The sequence below is a fragment of the Amphiura filiformis genome, chromosome 12 (genome assembly GCF_039555335.1).
Source record: "Amphiura filiformis chromosome 12, Afil_fr2py, whole genome shotgun sequence".
Lineage (NCBI taxonomy): Eukaryota > Metazoa > Echinodermata > Ophiuroidea > Amphilepidida > Amphiuridae > Amphiura > Amphiura filiformis.
Window position 1 is genome coordinate 23,251,057 of NC_092639.1, and position 19,311 is coordinate 23,270,367.

The 19,311-nt window shown below is 34.9% G+C and overlaps 1 protein-coding gene across 1 annotated transcript in view; it reads left to right on the forward strand.

The window, feature by feature from the left end:
* LOC140165955 (uncharacterized) overlaps window positions 1-19,311 on the forward strand; it is a 351,538-nt gene that overhangs the window by 209,877 nt on the left and 122,350 nt on the right.

The following is a 19,311-nucleotide window of genomic DNA, read 5'->3' on the forward strand; positions in this document are numbered from 1 at the left end:
TACAAACTTATTGACTGCCCCTCGTATAACACCTGTGTTGTTAATGGACTGTAGTTATTGCAAGAAAAGTTAATTCTGTCTAGGACTACTACTGATATGATCCATCACCACACCTTTGCAATTTCATCAATCTAAAAAAGCATACTTCTGTATATAAATCTTCTCTTCTAATGGCCACCTATTTGAAATCTAACCATACCTTTCCACACATTTGACAGTCTTGATGATTGCTATAATAGTCCCAAAATTCCCCAAAGAAAATCTAGGTCCCTCTTGGTAGGACTAGCATACTCCCATTATGTGCTAAGAGCACAAACTGATGCCTTATTGATAACTGGCAAGAGAGAAGAAAGTAGTCTGTTCCCAGCAGGACTAACAGCAAGGCTCCCAAGTGATCAGCTTCACTCAAGTCTAAAACCACACCTTTCTACAAATCTGATACCTTGTTATTAACTGGCTGTGGTCCTCCAGAGAGACTCCATATCCATTTTTTGCACAGGCAAATGTTGGTCAGTGTGACATAGAATCAATGAGTACAGTAAGTGCCAAGACAAATAAGGCCTGAAAAGAATCCTTGCGACTTGAGAGAAATTTTCTTTAATATCTAGCCATTTTGTTCTTGTAGTGCTAGCAGATTGTCAATATAAAAAGTGGAATGAAATGCTTGTGTGTTGCTCAAGTGCATCCTTTACTCTATTTGTGTATCACATATTTTGGATTGTGTTTGCAGTCATCAAAATATCTGGTTGTGTTTTTATTTGGATTTATATCCCACCTGACATGAAAAACAAGTGCAGGAAAAAGGTTGCCAGTATGCAGAGAAATGTGTTTGATTTGTATCAATGGTGAAACTGACCAATTTAAGTTATAAATAAAAACGATTATGCATAGGAGGTAAGCAAGTGAACGATATGAAATTAAGGTAGCATATCATTTACAATGGATCGAAGAAGAAGACTTGAAATGAATCATAGGAATCCATGGTAACAGTATATGATTCAGACTCTTGCGTTACCAAACTATCACATTTACCCCCATTTACCCTCTATGGATCACAGCCAGGAGTCCCGATTCACATGGTTTCAGTTTACATTGCAATTCAAGGGATAATTCAAGTTTAAACCCAAGTTATCAAAAATATCGAGAACAATATCTATCATGAAATTCATTTGAGACGACAAATTAGAGCTCTGAATATTGGCAGGTAGGCGTGGATGGATACATGGATTGTAGCACAGTGCAGGTACATTATACTTTGTTGGTGGCACTCAGTACCATGAACAAGTTTTGTATCATAGCTGCCAAGTATCATAGCTGCCAAGTGAGGCATTAATGATGTCAGCGATATTTGAAAGAGCTTATCTTAAAAGATTTGACAATGGCATTCTAAATGTAGGAGAGGGCAAAGCTTCCTGTTTGCTTTAAATAAAAATTCCTTTAAAAAAGGAATGTGGCGCCCAATGTGAACTTGGACGTGATATGGTGAATTCCATGGTGTGTAGATTTGGTATTATAATGATTTTTCTAGGGAAGAGTAGAAGATGATCAAATGCAAGAGAAATGTGTTTGATTGGGGAAGGTGTTCTGACAATCCAAATATAAACATAGTCCACCTCAAATGACCTGTAACAATTTGTGATTGACATTAGGCTACTTAATTCACCTCGGATGACTTTGATCTGACATTCAACATTTTCGCGCTTACACCAATCATATCCATAACAATTTAACTCTTACAACTTCCTGTCAACTCTCTAATTTAAAACTCTAAATTTCTGTCTGTTTGCCTTTTCTGTCTTGAACCATTTTACACTACAGTTTATTAAGATAAGCAAACATTGCTGGGTAGATAACAAGATTTAGTTATTTACTTAATCCAATCATGGAGGTAGTAGCTAGTACTACCTCCATGATCCAATCATGGCATTAACGTACATTTTGGTCGTCAGTGTTTTAAAATACAACAATGTAGAACATGTATAATTAATATGTCGTGTTGTTTGCATGCAGTTTGCCGCCCAATTGTGCCTCCATATTGTAACTTGGGCAATAACCGCTATATAGATTCTATCAAAGGATTCTATGGTAATTAGCAAACAAAAGCCATCAGTTTAATAGGCCTCGTTAATTGATCTTATCACTATGGACCACAAGAGTCTCATCCCAATGGCATAGTCCAATAACCTCAATTACATAATCATAGTGCAAAATTTGACCTCAAGTTGCAGAGTATGAGTTTGTGTACAAAGGATGAATGTACAAATGTATTAGGGTTTAAGAACTGTTCCCATGATAGATGAGCATGTTGTGGATCCTAGTGTATGGTCAAATGTCACCGCTCTATCGGGTTCTAAGGCACACGGTAAACTGGTTGAACTCATACAAAGGTCAGGAATTATTTGGGGTTTTTATAAAGCCTAATTTTGGATTTTAAACAAAGAATATACGCTCACCATTTTATCCCGTGCATATCAGAAAACAATAATAAAATAAAATCCAAGCAAATTGTGGTTTTATTTCTGAGCTGGGCATAATTTTAGCAAAACAATTGCGAAGTCAATCTAGCAAGAGTGAAATTAGAAGCTTTTCACAAAGTCATGCATATATATTGTGGCGCCTCCGTAGAGGGCGCCACAAAAGGAAGGAGACATTGTGGTTGAATAAACCATGCATACCACTAGTAATAAAGTAGATACTTGCCATCATTAAGTTTAAGGCCGTATACAGACTCCGAGTATTCGACATAGAATATTTGATGTAACATATTCAACACGCAACACATTACATTTAATTTAGTGACCCACAGACTTTTCATTCGATGTAGAATATTCCATGTAACATATCTATGTTGTTTAATCTATTCCCATTCTGTTTTCAGTAATGTTTAATTTCTAAAATGTAAAATCGATAATATGTTACATAGAATATCTGGTAGTTATATTATCGATTTTACATCATCAAACATTTGTTAGAACTTTGTTTAAAAACATTACGGGAAACAGGTTGGGAATAGTTAAATAACGTAGATATGTTATATCGAATATTCTACATCGAATGAAAAATCTGTGGGTCACTAAATTAAATGTAATGTGTTGGGTGTTGAATTCAATGGGTGAACAGAAAACAGTTTTGAAGCTTTGCTTCAGTGACTCTTGACTTACAAAGGAATCTTAGAAATGATATCAAAAATGCCTCAGTGGATCTTGACTTAAAAGAAATCTTACAATTTGATCGACTATGTGCATGAAAACCAATTTCTATCCCAAAGTAAATTTATTGAAATTAGTACAAACATGCTTCCTTTGATTTAGTAGGTCTTGATTTAGGAGGAAATCTCTGAAATTGACAACTCTGTGCATAAAATCAATCCTTCTTGAACCAAGCAGCAACACAAAGCAGCTTTAACCTCAGCACCTTCTGACAATGTTCTGATGATTTTATGTCACATCTGCTATGTTGATGCAGGTGTGCATATGCTAAAAGAAAAAAACACTTCCAGCTATATTTATGAGTTGAAATTTATCTAGTCTTTAAGCATGTCTGTTTTATTAGGCCATTAACAAGAACTCCATATTTTTGTTTTATGAAGCAACCTGAAGTTAATACATACCACCTTTGACAGCCACATTATTATAGAAAATTGCAAAATAAATCTTAATTTTTGTTGTGACTAATTTTCAGACATTTACACCATAATATTTATTTTAATTTTCAAAGTTGCTAATTTAGATTTTCTGAATTAACCTTAACACTTCACACCCATGTTAAAAAAGCTGATCAATTTTTGCCCATATTGTTCATGTTTTAAAATACACAAAAATGTTATGTCCCGAACAATGTGTATAATTGTAGTACGTTGGACCTGGATGATATTGTAGCAAATTTGATGCAATTCATTTATAGGTAAATGTGGATCATCAGGTGGAGGTTGTTGAAAGAATTTGTTTCTGTTCTATTTTGAATTAAATTAAAAGTAGATATGAACCTAAATAGAATTGACAACATTTATGACAAGTTCCATTATGCTCTATCTCATGACACATTTAGTAGCTAGGCAGGCTTGAGAAAGATAATGAATATAGCCATCTATAATAAATTACTGAGTTTTTCGAATTTGTAAGGCTAAAAACTTCTACGTTTTACATTATTTCGGAAAACGGATTTTTGCGTCGCGTAGATTAAAGTTGTCCGCACCCCAATAAAACATCCAATTTTGTTTTTGTTTACGTTAAGGGTGTCAAATTATGTTAATTAGTTTCAAAGGCAGGGCAAAGGCAGTGGCAGCCACTGCATCCTAAAACTTTTCACGCCAACACAATACACTAATGTTGACATAGCCTGTAAATTGGCCTTCTGTTTTGGCATTGGTGTGAAGATACTATGCCTGTAGTCTGGATGGTCATTGAATTACCTATTATACAATCACACAGTATTATATAATACCAGGGACTGTGTATGAACACCTAATTAGTCACACATCAATAAAGTCAACATTTACTCAAAAGGATGAAATGTCCTTTTTGGAAGATTGTCAACATCTCATAATGGCCTTTTTGTAGGTCAAGATTGCCATCATGAACATCTCATACCTATAAGGGACGCACCATTTGATACTCGGTGGGGGGGTAGGAAGTTAGGGTCGGAGAAAGAAATTTTTTTTGGCGATTTGTTTTTGGTGGCGATTTTTTTTTGCCGCCTGGCAAGTTTTTTTTTTTAATTTCATGCATTTATACACAGTTAGGTGGGAAAGGTTTTTTTAGTGTTGGTGGGGAAAGTTTTTTTTTTGCTCATGTAGTGGGTGAAGTATATTAAAAAAAAACTTCAGACCCCTACCCTGAGAATCTAATGATGCGTCCCTAAGGACTGTTGGTGTAGCAAAGTGAGGAGGGTATTATAGTATGTGCATACAAATCTTAAATATCTGTCAGCCAGCATACCACATGCACAGTGGGCCAAGAGGGAATTGAATAAAATTGTGTTCATCCGCTCAGTGATGTAACCAGGACTTTTGCAGGGGGCAGCAAGGTACATTTCAAGGTGGGGGACAAACTTGGACGAAAATGGTACAAAATGGCCAAAAGGTACAACAAATTTGTCCAAAATGGGCTAAAAAGTACTGTAAATGCATAAAAATCTTAAATATCAGGGCGGCCAGCATCAAACAGGGGCAAGACTTTTCACGGTGGATATGATATGGTGATGGCAAGAAGACTTGCTTCGATCACGATGTAATTGCAATTTCAAGCCATATTGATTTATATATGGAAAGGATACTACATATTATATTTCTAAATGATATATATATATATATATATATATATATATATAATCTCCTCTCACACCATTAATCACATTAAATAAAACATTTACATGTTCACAAAATATAAAAAAATTACAAACCGCGAAAGAATCTGACCGCGCAAGACGGGTGATCGCTAGTAGTAATTAGTTTGTCACTTTTCTGTTTATAATTTGGATGTGTGAAGTGGCTATCTTCAGTAGACAGTATATTGGTTGGAATAGATATTTGAATGTCAAGTTGTCAACCAAAGTTGATCTTAAACTTATTTTCAGTAGATTGTATTGTAATGAAATGTCTTTTATAAATTAGTACATGTAGGGCTTGTCTTTTGTATATTTGTTGGAGTTGTAAGTATAATTTTCTTAAGCAACGGCCATGCAAATGAAATTACAATATTACATAACAATTGTGGAGTTGTATGATATGATCCAATAGGGGACATATGCATTTTATGGTGTTTCTAGTCCATTACATATGATAAGAGGTCATGGACTATCCACGGTTGATTGTGATCTGCAGTTGTGAATGTGAGAACAAGTGATTGTCCTCAAAACACATACACACACCATACACAAACCTAATCTTTATTCGGTAAGCATGGACTCTCAGATCAGAGTATTCACCATTGATGTAACCAGACTGTCCTAATTGAAGGGGCATAGGGGCAAGCATGTCATCAGAAGGGTAAATTACTGCAGCTGGTCTTTATATGCGGCAGTAAATAATATCACAATTCAGATAGGAACAAAACCATGTCACTTGATTCACTACTCGCCCAGAAGTAATAATTAAAATTTTAAAAAAGTAGTGCAGGGCGTATGATTAAAACATATTGTCGTTTAAGCTTATTGATAGCCGTGCAAGTCTGGCATAAACCGATGCAGCTCTGTGTTTACTGTAAACACCAATGCCATTATGACAGGAAGGAGTGTGTTTTACCAACCTATGGTACAAACGTCAATACACACTGATATATTTTGTTATTCATGAGATGGGTATTTCCTTATCTTACATATATGGTCGAATCCAACCAAAAGTGTCCACGGGCCAAAAATAAAAGTCCGAAATAAAAATGTCTCCACATTTTTTTCCTTTTGCCCATTGATTGATGACATATTGGCCTTATAGGAACCAAAAGTGCCATTACTAATCTTGAAAAATAAATCAAGGATGTGTGATAGTAAATGTGATATCAAAACCCAATGTTACCTACGAATACCACTAGGATGCTTTCACTATCGCAATACTAATCAACCTAAAACAAATGGAATATTCCCATTAATGCTTTTTTCGTAATGTAGACCACAGGGTGTCAGGAAAATGCTAGCTCAACCAGAAAATATTTGTTTTTATTTTTATAACGCGATCAATATGATCTTAGTCAATTTATGCTAGTTTATTTTTGAAAATGAAGTTTAGGTCAGTTTCTGTATTTTATTTATCAAATGAGTATGAATCAATTTACACATTGTATAAAAACGAGTAGGATATATGTTTTCAAGAATATTAGGAATTATAAGCATACACCTAACGCTTTATACAATGAAAAGGTGAACAAACCCGGGTATTCGTAGGTAACATGAGCGATTTAACAATATCTATATTGAGTTTAGAGGTTTAAAGTTTGTTATTATGGTAATGAATTAATAAAATGGTAGTTTTTAGATCTCTTTCAGATGGTACGTCCAAATGAATAAATGCTATTACCTTAGATCAACATTTTTTTGATGCTTTTAGCAAGATTTTGACCACTTCATTTTGATATACAAGTAGTTAATCAGCAATTTTACATAATAAATAAGTGTTGAATGAATCCGTATATGGGTGATAATAGTGTCCTGGGGTACCGCTTAAAGTTTTTGACAATTAATTTCCATTGGTAGCGACACTTCATTACACATGTCATGTATTATGCTGTATTCGTAAGTAACATTTCAGTATTTGTAGGTAAGAATTAGACTTTTGGTGGATATCCCAATCAAAACTTCATTTTATAAAGCACTTTGAATGTATCATTTTCTTTATGTGCGTTTATTGATACTTTACACCCTATCATGTATTAATAATGTCGGTTCACAGCGGTTGAAAGAGTATTGAAGTAAGAAACAAAGGCACTAAAGTGACTTTAATTTGCTTAATTGCACACAACTCGCTTAAAACCGTTATTGCAGACTTGTGAAGTCCATCTTGGAGTCAGTTACGTCTTGTGGCCTTTCGTTTGAGGGCAACTACAATTAGCTTTATACCAGGGTCCATCATTATGTTGTCTAGATCATGAGACAATGAGAACAGTCGTTTTTTTCCATGGTATTCTTAGGTAACCTTAGCGAAAACGTCAAAAGTTACCTTCGAATAAATCAATTTGGACACAAATTACTCAGACACCAGAAGGTCGGTAAACATTTAAAATGAAGCACACATGACAGTTGACAAATCCAAGTATTTATCCCCTCCTAATCTCCTTTGAATCTGATTTTCTTTCAAATGAGCAGACCGTCGTCTATTTCAGTACATATTTTTCAACAATTAAGCCAGTATTCAGTTTTGCATGCTGGGCATGTATGTGAATTCGCAACTTTCATTGAAATATGATTTGATAGCAAACATACAGGCCTTCGTTATGTACCAATATGGGCATTGGCATGAATGGCTGTGTTTCACAATACTGTCATGATGTCAAATTGTATTCGTATGTAACATTCGGTTACCGAAATTTACCTACTGAATACTTGCTTTTATTGTTGACATCTCAGAAATATTTAAACGCAGGCTATTGAAACTTGGTAGAAATAAAGAGTGTATTACCCTGCACCTATTGCTTAACTATTGTTTACTATTCTCTCACTTTGTGGAAATGACACAACTTTTAACATGTATTCGGAGGTAATGCATATTTTTTACCAAACCTACCTTTGTGCCATTTAGAATTTCTGGCAGCTAAACACAATAATAAAGATGCCCGAATGCAATGCATTTCAGTATTGGACATATCAAAGCTTGTATCAATTAAGCATTTATTAGTGATTTCCAATTTTAAAGATATATCTAGTGCTATGAAAAATTGTATTCGTAGGTAATGTAAAAAATACCACTTAAAAATGATCACAAAAAATTCATAATTATGTACAAATATGTGAAAAAATGAACAGGCAATCTTTGAATACACGCCTTTCAGGAAATCAATTTAGATTCAATCCAATGACTTCTTTTCATAACTGATTTAGACGTTTTTAAAAATACTTTAAGAAATTTTTTTTTTTAATGGGTAAAAATAGCATGTTTGGGGGTCTCTGTGTCTAAGTTTTTCACAGAAGGGGTCTTATTATATATGGCGCCAAGCGTATGATCAAGGCTTAATAAACACAATACAAAAATGAATGCCAATTGATTAATACTTTTAAGTTATGGCCCTGAACATGCCGTGTACACTTTTCGTTGGATTCGACCATATGTGTAGTGTACCTTCTTAGCCCCATCAGGGTCTATGACCTATTGCTCTTTGAGGCTCTAATCTGGTTTTTGTATGTGAACTCAGTTGTTGGTAAGAATGAGGTAGATATTATTTATGAAGCAACATGAAGCAATCTACTGCTGGTATTAGTTTTGACAAGTACTTGCTGAAATTGGTATCCATGAAATAACTGTCTTACTGCTGATATCAGCATTGATGATATAGCTATCTACTGCTGATATCAGTATTGATTAAGTTGCTATACATCTACTGCTGATTTCAGTAATGATGAAATAGCTATCTATTGCTTATATCGGTAGTGCTAAAGTACCTCTGTTTTGTCCAAAGAATGTCCCTAATGTTGAAGTAATTATGTACTGCTGATATCAAATTTTATGAAGTAGCTATCTACTGCTGATATTGTTGCTAATGAAGTAGCTGTCAACTGCTGATACTGGTATTGATGAAGTAGCTATCTACTGCTGATATCAGTATTAATGATGTAACCTACTGCTGATATAAGCATTGATGCAGTAGCTATATATTTATCTTACAGCTGGTATCAGGTTTAATGAGTAGCTATCAACAGCTGATATAGGTGTTGGAATAACTTTCATACTGCTGGTACCAGCATTAATGTAGTAGCTAGAGTGATGAAGTAACTTTCTACTGTTGATGTCAGTATTGATGAAGTAGCTATGAAGTATCTATTGCTGATATCAGAAGTGACAAAGTACCTCTGTTTTTGCCACACATTTACAAATAATGGCCCTATTAATGAAGTAGTTATACACTGCTGATATTAGTATTGATGAAGCAGCTATCTACTGCTGATAAATTATTGATTAACTGGTTATTGTCTACTGCTAATATCAGCATTAATTTAACAATATCTATATTGAGTTTAGAGGTTTAAAGTTTGTTATTATGGTAATGAATTAATAAAATGGTAGTTTTAGATCTCTTTCAGATGGTACGTCCAAATGAATAAATGCTATTACCTTAGATCAACATTTTTTGATGCTTTTTAGCAAGATTTTGACCACTTCATTTTGATATACAAGTAGTTAATCAGCAATTTTACATAATAAATAAGTGTTGAATGAATCCGTATATGGGTGATAATAGTGTCCTGGGGTACCGCTTAAAGTTTTTGACAATTAATTTCCATTGGTAGCGACACTTCATTACACATGTCATGTATTATGCTGTATTCGTAAGTAACATTTCAGTATTTGTAGGTAAGAATTAGACTTTTGGTGGATATCCCAATCAAAACTTCATTTTATAAAGCACTTTGAATGTATCATTTTCTTTATGTGCGTTTATTGATACTTTACACCCTATCATGTATTAATAATGTCGGTTCACAGCGGTTGAAAGAGTATTGAAGTAAGAAACAAAGGCACTAAAGTGACTTTAATTTGCTTAATTGCACACAACTCGCTTAAAACCGTTATTGCAGACTTGTGAAGTCCATCTTGGAGTCAGTTACGTCTTGTGGCCTTTCGTTTGAGGGCAACTACAATTAGCTTTATACCAGGGTCCATCATTATGTTGTCTAGATCATGAGACAATGAGAACAGTCGTTTTTCCATGGTATTCGTAGGTAACCTTAGCGAAAACGTCAAAAGTTACCTTCGAATAAATCAATTTGGACACAAATTACTCAGACACCAGAAGGTCGGTAAACATTTAAAATGAAGCACACATGACAGTTGACAAATCCAAGTATTTATCCCCTTCTAATCTTCTTTGAATCTGATTTTTCTTTCAAATGAGCAGACCGTCATCTATTTCAGTACATATTTTTCAACAATTAAGCCGTATTCAGTTTTGCATGCTGGGCATGTATGTGAATTCGCAACTTTCATTGACATATGATTTGATAGCAAACATACAGGCCTTCGTTATGTACCAATATGGGCATTGGCATGAATGGCTGTGTTTCACAATACTGTCATGATGTCAAATTGTATTCGTAGGTAACATTCGGTTACCGAAATTTACCTCTGAATACTTGCTTTTATTGTTGACATCTCAGAAATATTTAAACGCAGGCTATTGAAACTTGGTAGAAATAAAGAGTGTATTACCCTGCACCTATTGCTTAACTATTGTTTACTATTCTCTCACTTTGTGGAAATGACACAACTTTTAACATGTATTCGGAGGTAATGCATATTTTTTACCAAACCTACCTTTGTGCCATTTAGAATTTCTGGCAGCTAAACACAATAATAAAGATGCCCGAATGCAATGCATTTCAGTATTGGACATATCAAAGCTTGTATCAATTGCGCATTTATTAGTGATTTCCAATTTTTAAAGATATATCTAGTGCTATGAAAAATTGTATTCGTAGGTAATGTAAAAAATACCACTTAAAAAATGATCACAAAAAATTCATAATTATGTACAAATATGTGAAAAAATGAACAGGCAATCTTTGAATACACGCCTTTCAGGAAATCAATTTAGATTCAATCCAATGACTTCTTTTCATAACTGATTTAGACGTTTTTAAAAATACTTTAAGAATTTTTTTTTTTAAATGGGTAAAAATAGCATGTTTGGGGGTCTCTGTGTCTAAGTTTTTCACAGAAGGGGGTCTTATTATATATGGCGCGAAGCGTATGATCAAGGCGAATAAACACAATACAAAAATGAATGCCAATTGATTAATACTTTTAAGTTATGGCCCTGAACATGCCGTGTACACTTTTCGTTGGATTCGACCATATGTGTAGTGTACCTTATTAGCCCCATCAGGGTCTATGACCTATTGCTCTTTGAGGCTCTAATCTGGTTTTTGTATGTGAACTCAGTTGTTGGTAAGAATGAGGTAGATATTATTTATGAAGCAACATGAAGCAATCTACTGCTGGTATTAGTTTTGACAAGTACTTGCTGAAATTGGTATCCATGAAATAACTGTCTTACTGCTGATATCAGCATTGATGATATAGCTATCTACTGCTGATATCAGTATTGATTAAGTTGCTATACATCTACTGCTGATTTCAGTAATGATGAAATAGCTATCTATTGCTTATATCGGTAGTGCTAAAGTACCTCTGTTTTGTCCAAAGAATGTCCCTAATGTTGAAGTAATTATGTACTGCTGATATCAAATTTTATGAAGTAGCTATCTACTGCTGATATTGTTGCTAATGAAGTAGCTGTCAACTGCTGATACTGGTATTGATGAAGTAGCTATCTACTGCTGATATCAGTATTAATGATGTAACCTACTGCTGATATAAGCATTGATGCAGTAGCTATATATTTATCTTACAGCTGGTATCAGGTTTAATGAGTAGCTATCAACAGCTGATATAGGTGTTGGAATAACTTTCATACTGCTGGTACCAGCATTAATGTAGTAGCTAGAGTGATGAAGTAACTTTCTACTGTTGATGTCAGTATTGATGAAGTAGCTATGAAGTATCTATTGCTGATATCAGAAGTGACAAAGTACCTCTGTTTTTGCCACACATTTACAAATAATGGCCCTATTAATGAAGTAGTTATACACTGCTGATATTAGTGTTGATGAAGCAGCTATCTACTGCTGATAAATTATTGATTAACTGGTTATTGTCTACTGCTAATATCAGCATTAATTTAATGAAGTAGCTATCTACTGTTGATATTAGTATAGATGTAGTAGCTATCTACTTACTGCTAATATCAGTATTTGTGAAATAGATATTTATTGCTGATATCATGGCATTGATGAAATAGCTATCTACTGCTGATATTGATGTTGATAAAGCATCTACCGACTGGTGATCCAAACCAGTGGAGCAGGTTAATTCAAAACTTGGAATAAGAATGTTCATGTGATTGGCCTCCATGTAAGCTAGAAAGCATCGTGCTGTAAAATTGGACTAGCCTCCTTTAAAACAAATCATCTCATTAATTGGAAAGAAAGAAAATGACACTACTGAGAATTATACATAAATTAATCTATTTTCACACATAGAAAATATAATAAACACAATTGCTAAATCCATTTCCTAGATGTAGCTATCCATCAAGCAAGGACCCAGCCTACTTCTTCCATTCTGTAACCTCAGATCAAGAATCGTTATCCATGTTTTACAATATTTTTGAGAACTAGTTGACATAATTTTGTTTTGTTGTATTTTTCTATTAAGTCCATATTGATAGGGTTTCTAGATTTTTTCCTGATTTCCATTTTTTCCTGATTTCATAATTATCATCACCCAATAGTCATATTAGTGTTCCTGTGTGCACTGTGTGAGTGTGCTTAGTTTCCTTTACCCCCTTTTAACCCCCTTCCTGTGTTCACCGCACAGTTTTATTCTGTGGCACAGAGACTAGTGCATCAGTATCATCGAGACATTCTAGTCCGCAGGGTTTGTTTTTTGTTCAACACCTCCCCATTTGATCAAAAGAGTGTGTTCTAATTCCATCCCTCTTGACGACCCCAATGAAGAGATTCAGGAAAATATTAACAGAAAAATGAAAGTAGTCTGCTGCTTGTGCCATTGTGCTGATATTACACATCGTTTGCTTGCAATTCTCAAAGCTATTTCTTGGTCGATGATTAACACAACATAATCTGGATAAGTTGAAGGTAAGAAGTGTTCCAACATGCTTTATTTCACTGCAAGTTGCTTTTACAATTGAGCAATATCATATACATGATACAGTTTTACTAAAATACAAAATGGTATGACATCAGCAGTTTGACATATTTAAACGCTTTGAAAAAAGAAATTCACAAAGTGTCATAAACAGTTAAGTTTTGCAAGGTTGTAACACTTTGCAAAAATTTAATATGTGCAAAATTCAACCACAGTCCCCAGCAGGCTAGAAAGTTGTCAAATTATATCTCTCTCCCTTCCATACAAAAAACATGTGAGATAGACTGGATGTTTTCTCAGTAATTAGAAAGAAGAGAAACTTGACAATTGAGTACACAGTGCAGAGGAATATTTTGTTTCTCTTGCTTCTGCTTTATAAAGTTGTCAAATTAAATACTCAGCAATTCAATTATTTCTGAAGTAGGCCAATCAATTAGGCCTATCACTAAAGGATATTACACTCTCATACACTCCATGTGTTGTTCATTGACATTGAATTATGTGTATAGGGACTATGTACTCTAGGTACATTGGGGTCAAGCAGTTGTGAGATTAGTTTTAGAACTAGGGGCTGATAGGGGTAAAGGCTAATGGCTATAGGGTGAGAGTGAAGGCTAATATAGGGGGATGAATTGAAATGAGCATGCTCTACTGATGGGGAAACGGACAGTCTGATGAGATTAAATATAGACCTGTCATTTGGAATGAGTATTGCAACAAATCAAAGTGATACGCTAGATTGTCTTAGCATTTCTTTATTTACAATTCAAAAGTTAAATGAAATGTGTGGCCATATATAAATATATCGTTGATGAACCTCCGGTAAAAACATTTAAGAAAGACCGTAAAATATCTGACCATCTGGTACGTGCTTCTCATCTGTTGCCTTCAGTTTCCGACGAACCTAGTACCTTCAGCTGTAAACTTTGGTAGATGGCACACAAGTTGCTGTCTTCAAGGTACATAACCACAATAGATTGCTATCTTCAGTAGACAGCACAACATGTACTTCATTATCTCTTGTATACACAACACTACGCACAGTGTAATATCATTGGTAGATAGCACACAAGTTGCTGTCTTCAAGGTACATAACCACAATAGATTGCTATCTTCAGTAGATGGCGCAACATGTACTTCATTGTCTCCATGAGTATATACAACACTATGTACAGTGTAATATCATTTGGTAGATGGCACACAAGTTGCTGTCTTCAAGGTACATAACCACAATATATTGCTATCTTCAGTAGATAGCACAACATGTACTTCATTGTCTCCAGTATACACATCACTATTCACAGTGTAATATCATTGGTAGATGGCATACAAGTTGCTGTCTTCAAGGTACATAACCACAATAGATTGCTATCTTCAGTAGATAGCACAACACATACTTCATTGTCTCCAGTATACACAACACTATTCACAGTGTAATATCATTGGTAGATGGCATACAAGTTGCTGTCTTCTAGGCACATAACCACAATTGAATGCTACCTTCAGTAGACAGCACAACATGCACTTTACTACCTTTCATTGTACACAACATACAGTGTAATATTTTTGGTAGTTAACATACAAGTTGCTGTCTTGTGGGTACACGAGTACAAGAAACAATTTGAGCAATCAAGAATATGTTACTTTTACTTGTAAAAAGCTCTCTGTGATACTTTGACCAAGAGGTCACTTGAAATAACCTGGTTTTAAATGCCAATGTTGATTTTTATTATTAAGAAATTAAGTTTTTAGTGGCAGATATAAGAGATTCTCATGTTTGCACAGTGTAAATAAAAGTACTCTTAAGCCACATAGAATCGACTGTTGTGCGCTTTGTGTATATACCATTGGAATAGTGCAGCTAAATATATTGATCAATTTTTGCAGAAATTATTTTTCACACTTCATTAAATTGAAAATGTTTTATTACAATGGTATATTTGTTTAATTTGTAATTTTAACATTATAGCATTCTTCCTCATTTTGTGTTTGGTGGATTTGTAAATTTGGGCTAGGTGAGGAGGGTTGAACATATGACAGCATTCAAGCTTTGACTTACGTTTGGCAGACACACGTGTGAAAAAAATATTTAGGGGTGAAAACAGTCAAAATTCTTGATTACTTAAATGTTTCTAGGGGTAAAATGTCACATATTTTCAGATTTTGGCACTTAAAACCCCTTATTTTTCACTGATTTTGAGAAAAATTCATTTTGTGGTCCAATTTTGGCCGAAAATGGCTGTTTTGGGGTAACAAAAATTTTGACTTGCTAATTTCCTGTGAGTGTATGAACATGAAAACTACTGAGTAGTGCCTAATGTTTTATGCTAATTATGTGACAAGGGTACATTTGTGATATTCAAATCATTAAATGGGATAAATCTATTTCTTTATTTTTGTAACAGGGTCAGAAAGTTGGGGGTCAGGGTGACAATTGGTTTGGGAAAAAATGCAATTTTCGCCTAATTTTGAGCTTGAAAAAGTCATAACTCCTCAATGGTATGAGCTATTGAGATGCTTTTTGTGTCTTTTTGTTCAGTATTTCAATAGCTAAATAGTGGTATAAAACTTGACTCAGTTAAATGTACTGACAAAAATTAAAGTAGTAATATGTTACCCCTACCCCTAACATTTCAAGGGTGTGAAAAAATAAAGGCCTTCAGGGGGGAAAAAATAAGTCCTTCAAAACTGTGAGGTTTAATTAAACAAATATAAACTTGCTATAGCCAAGACCTCCTCTAGAGCAAGTTTATATTTGTTTAGCCCTGAGAGTCCCAGTTTTGAAGGACTTATTTTTTTTGCGCCAATTTTCACTCAAATTTGATGACTTCGGGCAGAAATATGCCTGTACTGTGCTATGGGAAAAATTTTCAAGTTGACAATTATGCATTTTTTATGTCAGATTCAGTTTCTACACAAAATTTCACCCTAGAAAATGTTCCTATAAGTAGGATATCTTTCACTTTGAGTTCCCACCATTCTGGCCACCAAACGTAAGTCAAAGCTTGAACGCTGTCATATATGAAATAAGTGTAGCATGAAATTATGTATAGCTGGTATCTTGTGGCTGGGAGTTCATAACCGGGTTAAGTTAAAGATCCAGCAAGTCAACACTGATGAGGCCATTTGAGTGGAAATCAACTATATTTAGAGAATAAGCGATAGGAATTTTTATTTTGCCTATCCTCTCACCGTGTGATAGGCGACAGGCAGGTCCAATATTTTGAGTAGTGGATGCCGGCGCAGCCGGTATCCACTACGATAAAAATATTGGACCTGCCTGTCGCCTATCATAGGTAGAGGATAGGCAAAATAAAAATTCCTATCGCTTATTCTCATTCTTAGTCAGTTAAATATTATTTTAATAACTGTAAACAATTTTTTAAAGCAAAAACTAAGTTACCGTCATAAAAACTCCCCTCATTATAAAATGAACGAAACTTGTTTACAACTTCACGTATTCTGTTGCGAGTACTGCTAGCGCGTCGCGTATTCCGCACTAGTCTCACGCATTACAGCGCAATACATACGCCGCACCTACAAGCGTGTAAGGCATTATCAAGACGCATGATGACGTGGGGTCGCTTACGGCCTGATAAACGGCACCAAATCTTGCGATTGTCCAATCAAAAAGTGTCTACTTAACTAGTCCACTCCCACTGACTAAGAATGATATTTGTGACACCGCATCTATGCTCCCTTTTCCTGTCAGCCATATTTAAGTGCCCTTCTTATGCTATCAATATTTTATGTCATTGTATCATGTTCCTTCAAGGCTGTTTGGAAAGTCGGCGAGGCCATTTTCAGTGAAATTCACCAAGTATTGATAATTCTGTCAGTTGACATAGATGTTTTCTTATGAGGACTAACATTGCATCCATGCAGTTTGTGTAATATTGCCCCAGATTAAACTTTTGTAATGCACTGAAATAGAGGCCTTCTGATAGTACATCTGCTCCTCTGAATCTTAAACAATCAGTTTCATTCTTTTCTTATTTCTGTATTTCTTGCTTGTTCGTTCTTGTTTCCACCTCACCATCGTTATAGTATGTCTTTTTTATCTGATACCTTTTCTGTCTCTTGCTTTTTACATCTTTTTAATGTGATGTAGCTTTTCCGCAAATGTCTTTTCACCTGCTTTTCCCCCATCTAATTTCTTCCCTTTCCCCACTTTTTCTTCCATTCTGTACAGAAATTCTTCTTTTTCTTCATTTACTTCGTCTTCACCTTCTCCATTTATTCCTCCTCTTTTTCTTCTTCCCTTCTCAATCTTCATTTTTTATGTTTCCCTTTCTTCCTCTTTTCCTTCCCTTCCTTTATTTCTTCCTCTTGTTTCATCAGTTTCTTCTTTTGTTGTCTGTACTTACCCTCTGCTTTGTCTCCTCTCTCGCTCATCTTCATATCTATCTACATATCTCCCATCTTTTTTCCTCATTCATTCACTCTCCTCACAAAGGAAAGAAATATCAACAGCAGAGCAATGTCATGTGATTTGTGTGTGTGTGTGGAGGGGGGGGGGGAGTGGTCTAGTCCAGGTTAAGGCATTTATTGTGAAAGAAATTGTTTGCCATTTACAAGTAGACATGTGTGATGCGATCAAGAAAAATCAATCGGAACTCGGAAATATTGATTTTGAGATATACCCGAACAATGTTTCCTTTTGTTTCCTGTTGTTTTGGTATCACATTACATTTTGCTACACAATCTAGCCAAATTGCTATACAAATAAAACTTTGTCACAATTTTGCTATGCAAAATTCTGACACTAAATTATGCCCTGCATATATACAGTTGACAATTTCTTGAGAGTTTTGGAGGACACAGTTGGGATTGTAAGTGTTGTTTATAAGTTTAAAAGTATTGAGAGAATGCTTTATTAAACTCAGTCTGGTTTACTTTATAGAGTGCATCAATTAAATAGGATCAGAACTTTAATCAACCTACTATACAACGTCACACCTCACAAACCCACTTGGCTGGTTAAGTTTTAACATAGACACATTTAGAGTTTGCTGTCAATATAGGTGTAATTGTTTACACTGGACACTTGAATGTACTTGCTCCAGCCCTGTATTGGTCATTGATAGATAGTGTCTAAGTGTTTGAAACATTAAGCTTACTGGCAATCTTCAATTTGCTCTAGGACCTTTGAATAGGTCACTGGTTTGCACTTTTTTGTTTCTACTAGTATACAATGATACTCTACATGGGTGAATGCAACTCCAAGTGCATACATACATGTAAAAAAATTGATACGGCCTATCCATTCTGGTCCATCAGACAAATTCAAGTCGGCCATGGTGTAGCCACTGACCATCGTTGCTTATTCCGCACTTGTACTTGACATGAAGTAGAAAACGCCTAATGTTACTGATGGTGTGACCCAGTAAACACTTAAAAATGTACCGAGTGAGCTAGCTATTATGTGTGTGCTAAACATTATGGGTTTGATTGAAAAGTAATTGACTATTGGACACATTTCTGGATGACAACATTTTCCCGATGTCGCCAGAACGCATCGGCACATTGCGATGGTCACATAGCTTTGTAGTTAATTTGACGTCAATGTCTGAGGCTATATTCAATGTAGTGTGATATGTCCCCAGGGAATCCTGTTTGTCGAGCTCTTAAAGGGACACAGGTTGTTTGAATTAGGTAATTGATTTCAAGAAATGAAATATACTGGTCAATTTTTTTGTATTTGCGATTTTAATCTTCACTGGTCAATTTTTCGTATTTGCGATTTCAATCTTGTTTGCAACATGTACTGACCAGCATCGGACACCAAAACCAATTATTCCAATATTGTGCAAAATTCTCCGGGGATATGATACAAATGGGTGTAAATTCTTCTTACGGATTCTGTATTTCATCCAATTTGTTACAATCTGCAATTTTTCCACATCTTATCTCTCCTGCACGATGGAAAAATGCAATTAATT